A 14,889-nucleotide genomic window follows, 5' to 3' on the forward strand; every position below is an offset into this window, starting at 1 on the left:
TTTATTTTTTCCCCAATTTCTGTTTAATGGAGGGAAGATTGTTTCAGCACATTTCTAAGCATAATAGTTTTAATAACTCATTTCTAATAACTTCTTTATTTTATCTTTGCCATGATGACAGTAAATAATATTTGACTTGATATTTTTCAAGACACTTCTATACAGCTTAAAGTGACATTTAAAGCCTTAACTAGGTTAATAAGGTGAACTAGGCAGGTTAGGGTAATCAGGCAAGTTATTGTATAACGATGGTTTGTTCTGTAGACTATCAAAAAAAAAATAGCTTAAAGGGGCAAATAATTGTGTCCCAAAAATAGTTTTTAAATAATTAATGACTGCTTTTATTCTAGCCGAAATAAAACAAATAAGACTTTCTCAAGAAGAAAAAATATTATCAGACATACTGTGAAAATTTCCTTGCTCTGTTAAACATAATTTGGGAAATATTTAAAAAAGGGAAAAAAAATCAAAAGGGGGTTAATAATTCTGACTTCAACTGTATATATGTATGTATATATATACATACATATATACATATATAACACATACACACATTTATGGTTAAGGTTATAAGGATTATTTCTTAATCCCCCTTTTATGTTGGCAAAAACATAAGTTTACTTCAGATATTTCTTTCAAAACAATATTCTGTGCCGCAAAAGAGCCTTCTCCTCACTTGTGATAATGACAATGAAAGCCAAGCTTTTGGCCTATGCTGTACCAAAAAAATAAATAAAATCACCCAGGTGATGACAATTAAATATTACGATTATAACATTGTGTTAGTGGCCAGTGGGGTGGAACAACGTCATTGGTCAGAATTAACCACGTGATGAAGACGTCCTATAATATTGTATTTAATGCGATTTTCTTCCTGTAAACTGTATATAACTATATAACTATAACTATATATATAACGCTGCAAATTACTGTAAATTGACTGTACTCTATATTAACTGCAAAAATTATAAGACTGATTAAATAAAAGACAAATTAACTAAATGCATGTGCTATTGTTTCATTAGTATTTTAATTTAATATTTTTCTTTATATGATATTTATTATAATGTAATTTTGTTCAGATTATAATATATACTATAAATACTAACTATACTATAGTGATCTGCATTAAACAACCTGAACAAATCAGTCCCCTCTCTCTCTCTCTCTCTCTCTCTCTCTCTCTCTCTCTCGATTTGATCAATAATGTAAATGAGGCCTTCCGATTAACAGTCCAGTGGACCCTAGCAACAGCCTAGAAACCACTCAGAACACCCTAGCAACTACCTAGGAATGCCTTAGCAACATCTTAGCAACCGCCTAGCAACCACTTCTCAACCGCTGTGCTTCCTGCCAACTGCCTTTGAGTCCCCGGCGCAGTCACGTTGGCTTTCTCAAGCCAACATCAAAGTTCGTCAACGAACTTTAGGTTCTAGTTATATTTTATTGCTCTTCTACAATGTGTTATTCAGACATAATCACGAGTAATTTTGAAGATTTGTGTATTTTTCCTGAGAGGAGAGAGGAGCTGTACTGCTATCTCCTACAATACAGGACTTGAGCTCAGGTATGATAATGGACCGCTGTTAGCCCAGCACCATTTTGTGTGTCTAAAAGCCAGCGGTGCATACTGATTTCAAGGACACGGACAGCCTCTGTGTATTTATTTTACGGCCTCAGCCCATTAGTGCCATGCTTAAGACGAACGCTGTATTAATGTGACACTTTCCGTTAAGTATCTGTTGCTAATAGGAAAAGCAGCTACGCTGCGGGTTCTGTTGACACGCTATTGGCTGGAAACAGAGCCTTGAGATGTTGTCGGCTTCGAGAAGAAGAGGTGAGACCGAAAGCAAAAGAATCTCTCTGGGGTTGTTCAGACACAAAGACAATTCAGCAGCGAATCGATCATAAACAGCGCAAGCCTTTATCCTGGAGTCAATCACAGTCTCTAGCTCTACCCTCTTTGTCTCCGCCTGCCTCCCTCACTTGTTCCTCCTGTTAATTTGGGCCGGCTGCATATGCCCGATGACTGACACTGTTGTTGTCGGTGTGTGTTGCCGTGGCACCCTTCCCCCATCCCTGTGGCTAAACTAATTTGCTGATATTGGCCAGCTCAGCTGCAGCACAGCGCTGCCTCTAATGGAGTGATTGCTGCTTGCCTCTGGGGGCTCGGCCGCAGGCAGAAATGCCCTGCTCTTCTCGCTGTATTGGTGCTTATGGACATTTAATTAGGTGTGATGTACAATACAATTATCAAAAAGAAGTCATGATTTCCAACCAAGCACAGCGGCAGGATGGAGCAGTGAAGGAGGATTGGTGTTTGCTAGTCTTCCGTCTTACTGTTTTTAATGCAAATGTGGAATTTGTAGTCTAAAGCGAAAATTGTTATCTACTGACTCATGTCTAGGGGCAAAGATAAAACCCACTTAGACTCAAATGTGAATAAAGTCAGTGTAAATGAAGCAGCATTGCTTGCAGTGTGACAGTAGCATTTTTATTATTTAGTTCACCAATGGCTGTTTTTAGTGTTTGAGCAGCTTTTCCCACATGGACTTCAGTTAAAGTCATTTGGGTATTGCACAGACACTTCAGATGTACTTGTGAAGATATTGAGTTTACAAGTCTATTGTCAACAAAAGAGAAGCTTTTCAAAAGGTGTCAATTAGTTTTGTGAGTTTACCGTAATGTAAAATGGTAATATTAACAACAATAGTCATTTTTGTAATGCACTCTTAAATTGTATTGGGTGTTTATTCTTTGATTTATTTATTTAATGGTGATCATTTTAAAATATATATATTTTTACATTTCCAAATGTATTTAATTTATTTTTTAATAAAACGATTAACATACTAATTGATTTCTGGTATCGTTTTCCTCAATTCACTAACCATTGCGTTAACCTTTATAGCTTTTCTGTGGAACATAAGTGTAAGTCTATTGCTGCGTCCCAAATGGTACACTATACACTATGCGCTTATGCACTTACACTCTCAACAGCATAGTATATGTATGTAGAGTCATCCCAAATGGAACACTGTTTTTTTTACTAAGCAGAAATTCAAACCCTTTCCCCGATGATGTTTGGCAGTTGACAAATAAGTGAAATAAATGAGCAAACTACCAAGTGATACCTGCTATGAGTAGAACCGCATTCATCATCGGGAGGCGTATAATCACTCTTGTAGGAGAATTTTGGTTTTTACAATCCAACATGAGCGCCTGATAGCTCCACTCCTTCTGGTACATGAGCAAAGCTGCGACTGTTTAGTGCGTGAAGTGTCCATCATTCCACACTTATTTTTACCAGTTGAATGAGATTGTCATCTGGGTATTTAAAGTGCACTTATTATTTTAAGAGTGTTAAGTGTGAACACACTACTTTCACTATTTGTACTAAAAAATGGTATAAAATAGTGTATAAGTGTGTGATTTGGGACGCACCTTACATTTTTCATGGTATGGTCAAACTGAAATCTATGATCAAAATACATCTTTTGTGTAACGCAGGTGAATTTCATAACATGAGGATGAGTAAATTGACAGCTTTCATTTTCCTTTGAGAAACCTTGAATGGAAGCGCTTCATACAAATGAGCTCATGCATAAAACATAAATTGACATAAGCTCTGGGTGAGGTTTATTTCCTGTTGTATTGCCTACATGAGAATGTGTTCTAACGCTATACAAACAGTTTTTCCATACTAAAAACAAGCATTTTAGGCATTTAGGTGTATATTTCTGATGTTTGTGTGCAGAGTGCAGCATTTTCACAATCTATTTGATCAAATGTATAGAAAAAAAATATTTAAATTTAATAGAATTCGTTAATACATGAAATTGCAAACAGGCATTTTATTCAAACATACTGATGCTGTTTTAATATGTAGGATCCTGAAGATTCATGGAAATCTTGACATTAGGTTTCTGTGGTATTAGAGCAGGGGTGCCTAAACTTTTTCTTATGAAGGGCCAAAAACCAAACTTGATTAATGGTGGTGGGCCGAAGCTACCAAACTGTATTACATTAAAGTTGCCATGGTAACTCGCTAATTTAATAATATTTAGAATATACTGACAAAAATACTTTAATTGTAATAATTTAATCATTTATATATATATATATATATATATATATATATATATATATATATATATATATATATATATATATATATATATATATATATATATGTGTGTGTGTGTATTTATATGTATTTATAATATATTTTACATTTTATAATGTACTTTTAACACAATGGAGTTCAATGTTTGTTTGTTTTTTTACTCGATAGTGACGTGTGTCCTAATAGGGTTTTTAGCCACATGTGTATATTTGTCAACAAAATGTCTTAATGTGTTTTAGGGTTTTATGACCCTTTAAAATCTGATTAATTCACAACATTTAATTGAAACATTTAATTTCCGTTTTGCTTTTTTTTTGTAGCTCAGCAATTAAACAAACATACAAACAAACAAAAGGTTATGTTAAATTAGACATGACGATCTCTATTTGAGGGATTTGCCCAAACCTTCTGCAAGACTTCCTTATCGGTTTATAAATGTGCCATTATTATGTTTAGCCATTGAGCAGAGCTATACATAAAGCCGTAATGATTCACTTGAAACAATAGCTCAGCGGATGGCAAGGACGCCGCAATCTGAACTGGCCCTGCATTGACCCACGCTTCTGCACTCTAACTGTGAAATAGCAATTAACACAGGCTATTGATTATTGGCAATGCGGATATTGTTGATTAGGGCGTGCGGTCAGACTATTTGATAAGCCCACTGCCAGCGCTTCCTAATGCATTGGATCCTGCGTTCATGGGATACAAATAAACTCCTGGTGTAATTCACTCCTGATGGTTTTTGTGCTTATCTCCGCGCCCTCAAAAGCTAATGATTCAAAGCTTTAATTAAAACGCTTTCATGAAGATGCAAATATATGTGCATACACGCATGAGTGATCTTAAAAGTGGGTTTACAGAGAAGTGCATGTCCTTGTTCATATTCCTTTAACCCTTTAAGATGCGCACACACCACATATATTAGCACTAATGTTTAAAAAGTACTTTTGGCCTTGCAAACGGCAAATTTACTTGACATTCTGTGTTATTTACAAAAATGATTTACATTTTACATTTACAATTTACATTTACTTGTCCTTGTGTCATTCCTATTCTCAAAGGAAAGCACACAATTTTGTGTGTGTTGTGAATTTAAGGAAAGTCAATGGCTCAAAAATGCTATTGTAAGGACAAAATATGTTCAAAAAGAGGGAAGTCGCATATGTGGAATGAAAAGATGATGACAGAATTAACATTTTTGACTGAACTGTCCCTTTAAAAGTGTAATTATGGTCTGTGTGTCTATTAAATGCCCTCTGCAGCTCTGATTAAATCCTCATTCTGCCTGGAGGTGGGAGGCGCGTAGGTTGCCTCATCAGTCTGAGAGCCACTACCGTACGTTCATACTTCCCCATCAGGATCCTCCTCAACCCCCCCTGCCCCCCCCTCAAAGAAGCTCCAGCATTTTGAAATGCAATTATGGATCAGTGAGCAGCGCCATCAGTCGCAGTTCTTGTTAATATTTATTGAGCAGAGCGGCAGCCGCTGCCATCTTTACATCAGGGAGCCTGCAGTCATTAAGAGGCGCTGTGTGTGGACAGGGGTGGCTTTGGGTTTTTTTTTATCTCCTCCAGTGTTACACTCGACGTGTTCAGCCACCCCCCCACCACCCGTCACTCCTCTGCCCGCACAGCCGCTGAAAATGAGCTGGTGCATTTGCATGTATAAATATGTAAAGGTGCGTTTCTCACAAGTGGCCTCAAGGTTTTTGTTGTGCCGCTATTGTGTGTGGCTCTGCAAAAGCGCCTCTGGCAGTGGGCTCCGCCGGCAGCTAGAGAACCGGCGCTGCACCTCTGCTCTGGAGCGCTTGATTGAAATATCCCTGCTTGCACTTTGTCTGCAGGGTGGCGTGTTTAGAGTAGGGCAGGAATACAGAGCAGCTACAGGTTTAGCAGCGAGTGTCTGGCGCTGAGGGGGAGTGCTTTTTGTCAAGCAAGCAGGATGACATCACACACACAATGCTAAATTCAGCAGCAGCAGCAACATGCTAAACCGTGTTTTCCCCAGTGGCTTTTTGAATGAATTGGGGGGGCTTTTAATGGTATTTTTGGAGCAAATGATGCATTTTGTGAACTGCCTCTTTATTGTTCTGATGTTAGAAAAAACCCCCTCTTGAATTGTCATTGGTGTGGTTTATTTCAGCAAACCTGCCTGTAAAGCCTTTTAAGCATCAAGCCGGTGTAAGTAAATCTGCTGTGAAAAGCTGCAACTTAATGGCCATTTTGATTAATGTTCTTGAATGAAGTGTGCCCCCCCCCCTCCCTCTCTCCTGTACACTTGAAAATCCACTAAAAGAAGCATTAATGCTGCTGGTGGTAATGACATTAGGTACTTAGCACTGTTTAAAATACACATAGCCCATGCTGCACTGCTCCGTGCCTCCAAAACCAGATTGTTTTTTGCGTTTTTAGAAAACACATTTTTTAGTTTCCTCTATAAAATTAGGCTATTTAGGCAAGCGAACACATTCAATTTATGCATAATTGATGGGGTGGTCAAAATACACATTTCAGTAGTCAGTATGGATGCTCCAATACAAAGTACTGATTCCTTCTCATGGTGATTGGTTTATACAGAGTAGTGATTCTGATGCTTCAAGCTTTATAATTGCCTTTAGCAAATTTTCCCTTTAAGTATGAACCTTAAGGGAAGATCTCACCTTACCTAAGAAAATAAATGAAGGATGCTGCATAAAGTACCTTAAACATGTCTCTTCTAACCATTTAGATATGAACATGTCATGGCCAGAAGCAGCTTTACAGAAAACAAATCATTCTTTTAATTTTATTTCAGCTTACGTTATGCATAATATACGGGAGCACTTGTGTGTCTTCATCTGCTTGTAAACTCATGAACTAACATCTGTGATCGGTTTGAGATTGGCCAGATTGGCGAGGACCGATCGAGTCATTAAATTTGATTATCTGCCGATACTGATCTTCGGCCAATCGATCAGAGCATCCCGAGTGGTCGGTACCAATTCTAGTGAAAATTCAATTCTTGATATAAGGGAAAACTAATATGCTATTGAGTGTACTACTTTTTATATTAGTAGTCATCTGAAAAAACCTAAGATGAAGGCTGCGTCTGAAATTGCATACTTCCATACGATATAGTTGGCTAAAAGTAGTAGTGTGTCCTAATTCCTAGAATTTGAAAAACAGGATTCAGGAAGTACATGGATGACCTACTAATACTGGCAAGATACTGATGCGTGCGTCCGATGCATGCTAAGCTATCCCATGATGCCCTGTGAGAGAATTCATGAATGGAAGTGAAGTGACACAATTTTATCACAATGTTATGACAAAATGGCTGATGTAGTGCATCCGAATTCTATTCATACAGCTCACATTCATACAGTGTAGAACATACTTTTCTAACAGCCGAGTAATACGTTTGAATTTGAAACTACCTATTGAGTAGTAGACCGTTTCAGACGCAGCCCAATACTTTTTTTTTCCCTTAACGTATACCTTTCTCTTCCTCTCTCCCCTCCTATGCTTTTAACAGCCTTGTGCCTTCAGTAAATGCTACTATGGAAACCAGCTGTGTGGCTGGGGGGGGGAAAGAAAGAGGGATTGAGGGAAGAGAAAGAGCTAGAACAAGGGGCAAAATCAAAATGGAGGTGTGTGGGGTCAACAGTGGGGTATGGGGTGGTGATTACATTGCCAGATGGAGTCAGGAGACCACGAGACTGGAGATAACATTTTCATAAGACAGCTGAAAGCACAATCAATAGCAGGTCCTTGACTAAATTATTAAACAGAGCATTTCTCGCCACGTTTCATTAGCGCGACTTTCTCTTCCTGGACTACTGCCGCTGCTTTGCTGGTGGCGGAGTGGGTATTTGTCAAGTGTTTTTATGCATTAGAAATCAATTGGGTCTCGGAGGAATGGCTATGTTAATTTTGCTCTCCTCATCTCAGATTGCCGGAATCTGCCGCTGAGACACAATGCCGTTTTTTGGCACATCACAGGCAAATTCCCTCTTCTGATGTCTTCACTAGCATCTGAAGCTGGGAACGCTGAGCCCTGGCATTCAACCCAACTGTTTCATCTTAAAAAAGGAAAGGCAGGCTTCTCTATCTCGTCCACTTTGATGTCAAAGAGAAAAAAATGAAGAAAGATACCAACACGAAGGGAATGTTTACACTCTCCCAATCACACTGTGATAAAACAACTATTGTACCGGTGGAATCCTCAGCATTTTAATTACAATGGAAAACTGAGCTTGATGTTTTTGGGTTTTTTCTCTCTCACAACTATTATAGATGAAATTGAAATAGTTTCCCCTTCTAAACCGAACAACACTATCGTTTTTATTCCCCAGTTGGATTTCCTGTTCGTGTGAGCTAAAATGTTGTAATTGATATTTGCCACAAAGTAATTTGCTTCATGTTGTGTATTAGCCAAGTGCGTTATGCAGTCTTTGCACGGCTGATATTTATTGCAACAATCCTGTTCTCCAAACACATGTGCTTGGCCCGGCTGCCGTGTAATTGGATCCTCCCTTCTCTACACGACTAGTTGTCCTCTCTCCCTCTCTTTCCCCTCTCTCTCTGACTCGCAGCACCTTATGCCGCTTCCTTCTCATCTGTCTCTTTTCCTCTTCCTATTCTTCCCTGCCTTTCTAGAGTGTCTCGGCACTGCTTCTCAGTTCACTGAGTGTAATTTCCAGCTTGTCCAACGTGTGACATGCCAATAAAAAAAGCTGTGGAAGTGGAGATTTACAGTGGTATCGAGTTCACATGCTTCCATCGGGTGGCTCTCTCCATTAAAGAACACATGTTGCAAATTAGCTCTCGCCGAAGAAGAAAACTCTAGAGGGAGAGTGGGAGGGCGCTCTGGCCTGGGGAGGATGGGGAAATATAAAGCGCTAGAAAAATTCCACAGCCCCCCATCTTCACGCCCCTTATGATATTCCTTCCTGTTGCTTTCTGTACGCATTCTCCCTCTCATTTATTCTAAAGTGTCTGTTTTATGCTTAACAGTCGTTGTGTGAATGCTTGAAAGGTGTCTTTTTATGTCGTCGTTTTACCTGTAGGCTAATTGTCATGTCTAGTTTTAGAGCTGTGATTGAGCAAGACTGCTAAAGAGCTCCAAAAGGATGACAGTATATTTAAGTTGGGTAGTTTATATTAAATACAAGTGTCTAAATATTAAGGGTGTCACGATCCTCCAAATCCTCGATTCGATACGATTTTCGATTATGAATAATTTATGAATTAATAACGAATTAATTATTAGTAGCCTACCGTTTAAACTACCTGACTTGCATGGTCTTTGTTTTACCCATAAACAAATCATACAGTAAATGAATAAAGGTAAGTTACACACATAATTACAACCTGTCAATCACTTTTTTTCTGCGGGACTTGTGAATAGGCAGTGAGCTGTGTCGTTATAATGGCGTCGGTAAAAAAGGTGCACAACCAACAGAAACCAGCCAACAGTATCTGAGGTGTTCGCTAAAATGACTAAGTACTTGTGTGAAAGTAAAAGATGGAAGCAGTTTACTGACTCGCTGACTGCCTTGACCCGCTGTCTCGAGCGCATGAAATGTGTGTGCGTTTGTGTCTGTGTGTGAATGAGTGTGTGTGGTCACGTGATGTGCGTTTTCAGCGGTAGTGAGGAAGGAGGGCTGCTCAGAAATGCTACACGCCAGTGTAGATGTGGATCGTTGTCGTTCTAAAATGCCATTTCAAAACAAAGACATATTAGTGTAAACAGGGCCTGAGTGTGTATTTTACGTGAGCTGATTTGCAACTGGTGCGGGGCGGAGGATCGCTATGCGCCCATCGTCTATCATCCCAACCGTAATACGTACATAGCAGAGCTTGCAAACTGTGTTTTTTTGTCGACAACACAAACGTTGTCAACATAACTCACTGGAAATCCAAAATACTTCCACACCGGCGACTTCATTGAAAGAGGAGAGGATTTAAGCTCTGTCGACGGGTCTCCTGCGTCTGCAGTTTGACAAGCACTTCAACAAGCCTGTTTTTTTCCCGCTTGGAAAGCCAAGCTAACGTGACATGGGGGCGTGGCAGCATCGACAATTCTATTTTTTGATTCGATAATCGAAGTTGAGCATAAATTTCGTGACTACTAAATGTGTGTCTAAACAGTTGAACGCACAGCATACTCTTTCTAATACATTTACACTATAAAGTAGAGGTGGGGAAATGTATTGATACAGTATGGAATTGCATTATTTCTTATTTTACGACAATGCATTATCGATGGATGGATATTATAGATATTTTGCCAAGGTTTTTATTATAGTATTATTTGTTATTGAGCATTGGTAACTGAATAATCATGTATGCATAATGCTTGTGCATACTGATGCACTCCAACACAACCTAAGCGCACATTACAGGCATTGAGCAGCGCTTTGTTACACACAGCAGAACTGTAACTCATGAAAGAGTAGAGAGTGTTGTACATGGAGCTGCACTGCTGAGAATATTCACCTCGTTCTGAGAGTTTATGCAGTTATATTGTGCGTGTCAATGCCAAAGTAAATTTGCACAGCATTTTAAGATCTATCTCATGTATTATGGATGATGTATGAATGACGATTTGAGAGAGAGACTTTATCTTGCTAATTGTCACTGCACGCTGATGATTTTTTATGGTCTCTAGCAATATATTTTAACTAGATTTTGTACTGCAATTGATGGTTTAATATGATTTGTTTGTGATATGGTCTATAACGCACATTTAATCATGTTTTTTATACACGTGACAGCACCTAGAGGCAGTTATTATTTGTTTATATTAACAGTTATTTGCATCTGTTTTAGTTACTTTGCTTATCATAATAATTATAGATGGAAACTAATTTCTGAAAAGCTGTTAATGTTTGTTTCGTTCAAAACCACATATACTTTTAAAGTTATACAAACCTACTTCTAATAGAAGCACTGCTTTCCCATGCTTACTGCAGCTGTTTATTAAACGCATTCATTTTCAACTGCTCTGGTTCCTGTGTCCTAACTGACACCCAGGAGTGACCACCGCATAACAATTGATCCAGCAATAGAAGCCTATTAAGTCCTTTCAAACCTCTCCAACACTTTAGTTGACTAATAAAACCATTTTCTTTACAGTCCACTAGATGATAGTGTTGAGTTTTTTCTTTCTGGTGACCAGGGTCACCTTTAGCAGTTCGTAAAAGGAGCAAGACAGGTGCATACAACATTTATCATAGCGCTTCATTAAAGCATTGGTCAGTTTGTCTGCTTGGAATTCCTCTTTTGCACTGCAGCAATAAAATTGATTTGTGATTAAACTGAGAAAGGATTTTGTTTATTTAAAACAGATGTTAGCAGAGTTTTCCTTTGGGAACATAATTTGAAGTTGGGAAAATTGCAATAGATTGCAGAATATCACAATATATCCTAATTTGCAATAATAGTGCATCATGACACAAGTATCATAATAATATCGTATTGTGGGGGCACTGATGATTCCCACTCCTACTCCTCCTATTAAGATTCAACCTTGTCCAGTGTCTGCTTTCTCTCTCCAAAAGTTATGCAAAAGAATATTTGTTTTCATTTAAAAAAAAAGTTTAAATTGCCTTTCACATGCACTGATCAACATTGAAGTTTGTTGTTTTGCTGTCTTCAGTATGTTGTTTTTAATCAGTCTCCATCTTTTCTATACCAAATATGAAACGGCTGATATCTTGTGAACAGACCAAATATTGTAAAACAATTCACAGTGCATGTGTGAGCGCTGGTGGTGCATGTGCATTACCAACGCAATCTCACGGCAATTCATTTTCTTTTTTGAGTTAGTGGCTAATTTGTATGATTTGTTTGCCTAATTTATTTAATTTAGTACGATTTGCTCATCACCGATTGATAGTTGGGTTTTCGGGTGGGGTTGCCTCCTTTTTAAAATCGTACATTTTCATATGACTGAATTTGTGCGAATTAGCCACTAAACTGACTAGACGTAAAACACTTGTGAGATAAGGCTGGCTTTACATGCATTCTGTTGTGATAAAACTTACTGTACATCCAACTTTAAAAAAAATAAATAAATTTGCGCTTCATGGCATGTTTTGTCTTTGTTGGTTTTTGTACATGCACACCATCATGGCCAGGTGTTGCCTGATGTACGTTTAAGCGCTACAGAAAAAACCCAACAGGCTTTAGACAACAGTTTGTTACATCTTAAAGGGGCTATTGCTTTAGACTGACTAAATTCAACCTTTTTAAGTGCATTTAAACCTATTGGTCTGTTCAATCCAAAGCATACTTTAGTTTTGGCACAAAATCTGGATGTAAATGCTGAACATCTGCATACAGGGGAAAAACCCTTAAAGTATGCTCAATTTGATGGCATTTTAGAACTGCTGCTTGCCACGTGCGCACTTCAAATTTTCGAGACCATTATCTGCACATTTTCTCGCCGATAGCTTCATAGTCTCATTTCATTATCTCATCTAAGCTACATTTGTGAGTATCTCTTAACCCTCTCAAACAAACACTCAGCAGCACAGCCAGTTTTTGCTGCATCTTTAGTTATTTCTTGTTATTGCTTCATCTCTTAAGTTTTATTTTTTTGGTTGTGAAACAACAGGCAGAGCTATTGTTGCCATCTTGTGTACAAACTAATTAGAGCAAAAAATGTGGAAACTGATCAAATAGCGCAAGCGTGGTGTGCAGCACAATGTGCAGTTCTAACTAAAATTAAAGTGTATATGTGTATCATGCCCCTTTGCTGACTCTTTGTCCTACAGCTCACCCCACAAGGGCCGTATTTTCCAAATCTGGTTATTTGTCAGAAATAATTCACAAATCAATTGTGGTGGATTCCAGCAGAAGCCAGATAGCTGAGGAGCCAGATGCAGACTCCTGCCATGGACGGAATGTTTTATTCCTTTTCTTGTGTTTCTCTCCAGCGTCTCTCTCAATGCCAGCACAAAGTTCACGAAGAGCGCTTGATACTGCAGCCATGCGCTACGACCAGATTCATCTGCACTCTGGAAAGAACAATGCAGAGTGCAATGAAGCGCTCGGGCTCTCTCAGCCTCTAACCTTGGGCTATTGAACTTAACATCCCATTTATAGATTGCCGTTATGCCTGAGCCATTTGTAGCAGAATAGCTCTTTATAGCTTTAAGAAAAAGTAATGAGATAGAGAGAGAAGGAGCACCAGATCATTTTCTGCACACTTACATATTGAGAATGTTTGTTTTCTTTTTTCCTTTCTCCATTTCTTTCTTGGAAAAGGCTCTGCCGCTGCCTGGTGGTACTGATAAATGTGTGCCTGTAGGCATTCTGGAAGACGAGGCCATGCTCTCCATTTATAATGTCCTCTGTGCGCTGGACACACATGTCCGAGGCTGATCCGTGCTGTCGAGGAGATGCACAAAACTCTTCCCAACCACTAAAGATGAAATGGGCTGATTCAACGTGTAGACCTGTCTGGAAGGTGATATTGAGTGTGTGCGCGATAGAGAGACTTGCTTAAGATGGATTAAGACCCCAGTCTGTCTGTGTGGATGTTTCCCTGGTGTGACACATATGCTCTCACATATTTCTTCTGCCACTCAGAAATACGTGAGCTGAACAGTTGCATGATGCTCTGATATATTATATGTCCTCGGTTTGGCTTTCGTAAGTGAAGTGTTTTTGTTTCTCTAACGTGTTGTTTTGGAGCAAGTGGGGCTTGGTCATGTGGTAGGAAGTGCAGTAATACAAGGGCGGTGACGTTGGTTGGTTTTATTATACAAATTTAATATCATAATGCTATTTAACAAAAATCCACAGCACCTACTGAAGAAGTTAGTAGGTAAAATGCCAGACAAATATAAAAATCTATCATAAATTGTATATAATAAAGTATATTTAATAAAGATTAGGCCTGGGCAATATTGCAAAACAGAGTTATGATATCATGTTTCATATAATTGGATATTGATAATTATAGAATGTTTTTAACAATACGTTTCGGAATACTAGGATTTTTATCCACTATTTAGGATGTAACCACTTTTTCAATTTACCAACATTACTAAGGCAAATAGTTTTAATAGCTGGTGTCTCTCATAATTAGGCGACCATCAAGTATTTTCTCAAAGGATGACAAATGAACAAACCATCGCTGCGGTTTTGATACAGGTTTATGGAGAAAAGTAAAAAGCGCTGCAGTGTTTTTGTGCGCTGTTTTGTGTGAGGTAATTAGTCTGCCGTTATTACTGAAATGTGTATTTCATACAAAGTGTAAAGCTGATTGGTTAGTTCTACTTGCATGAATTGCGGTGCGGTGTGATTGCTGGAAAATGCACGTGGTTCACGTGCGCGCTGCTTGCAAAACATGTGCGTTGGAAGTGACAAACTTTAACCCTAAGCATAATGGCACTGCTTCTAGGGTGCGAGCTAAGTAGCCACTTTTTAATAAAACTATATAGCGCTTCATACCGAAACTACATACGGAATCTTTTTTTTTTAATCAATATTGACAATGATGTTCGGTCAATAAATAACGATACTGGTTTTATCGCCAAGCTCGAAAAAAGATATAATATAAACATCCAATGTTTTTTATAACAATAATGATAAGCTATAAATTTATATTTTCTTTTAATTCAATTTCCAACAGTCTTATTTGAACTGTTTCTATGTGGTATTATATGAGATTTATTGACATCAGTTTTAATCTCTAATTATTATTATTAATTATTAATCTCTAATCTAATTATGATGTCTTGTTAAAAAAATTGTGAATTATATATT

The 14,889-nt window shown here is 38.2% G+C and overlaps 1 protein-coding gene and 1 long non-coding RNA gene across 14 annotated transcripts in view; both read left to right on the plus strand.

Moving 5' to 3' along the window:
- The window catches only part of rerea (arginine-glutamic acid dipeptide (RE) repeats a), a 242,115-nt gene that overhangs the window by 157,213 nt on the left and 70,013 nt on the right, over positions 1-14,889 (plus strand). The gene's annotated exons all lie outside the window — the stretch shown is intronic.
- On the plus strand, positions 4,765-12,189 carry LOC147838206 (uncharacterized). The gene is made up of 2 exons (XR_015523542.1): positions 4,765-11,591; positions 11,711-12,189. It is a non-coding gene; the product is annotated as an uncharacterized LOC147838206 (long non-coding RNA).

The sequence above is a fragment of the Danio rerio genome, chromosome 23 (assembly GCF_052040795.2).
Source record: "Danio rerio strain M-AB ecotype USA chromosome 23, GRCz13ab, whole genome shotgun sequence".
In the NCBI taxonomy this organism is placed as follows: Eukaryota; Metazoa; Chordata; class Actinopteri; order Cypriniformes; family Danionidae; genus Danio; species Danio rerio.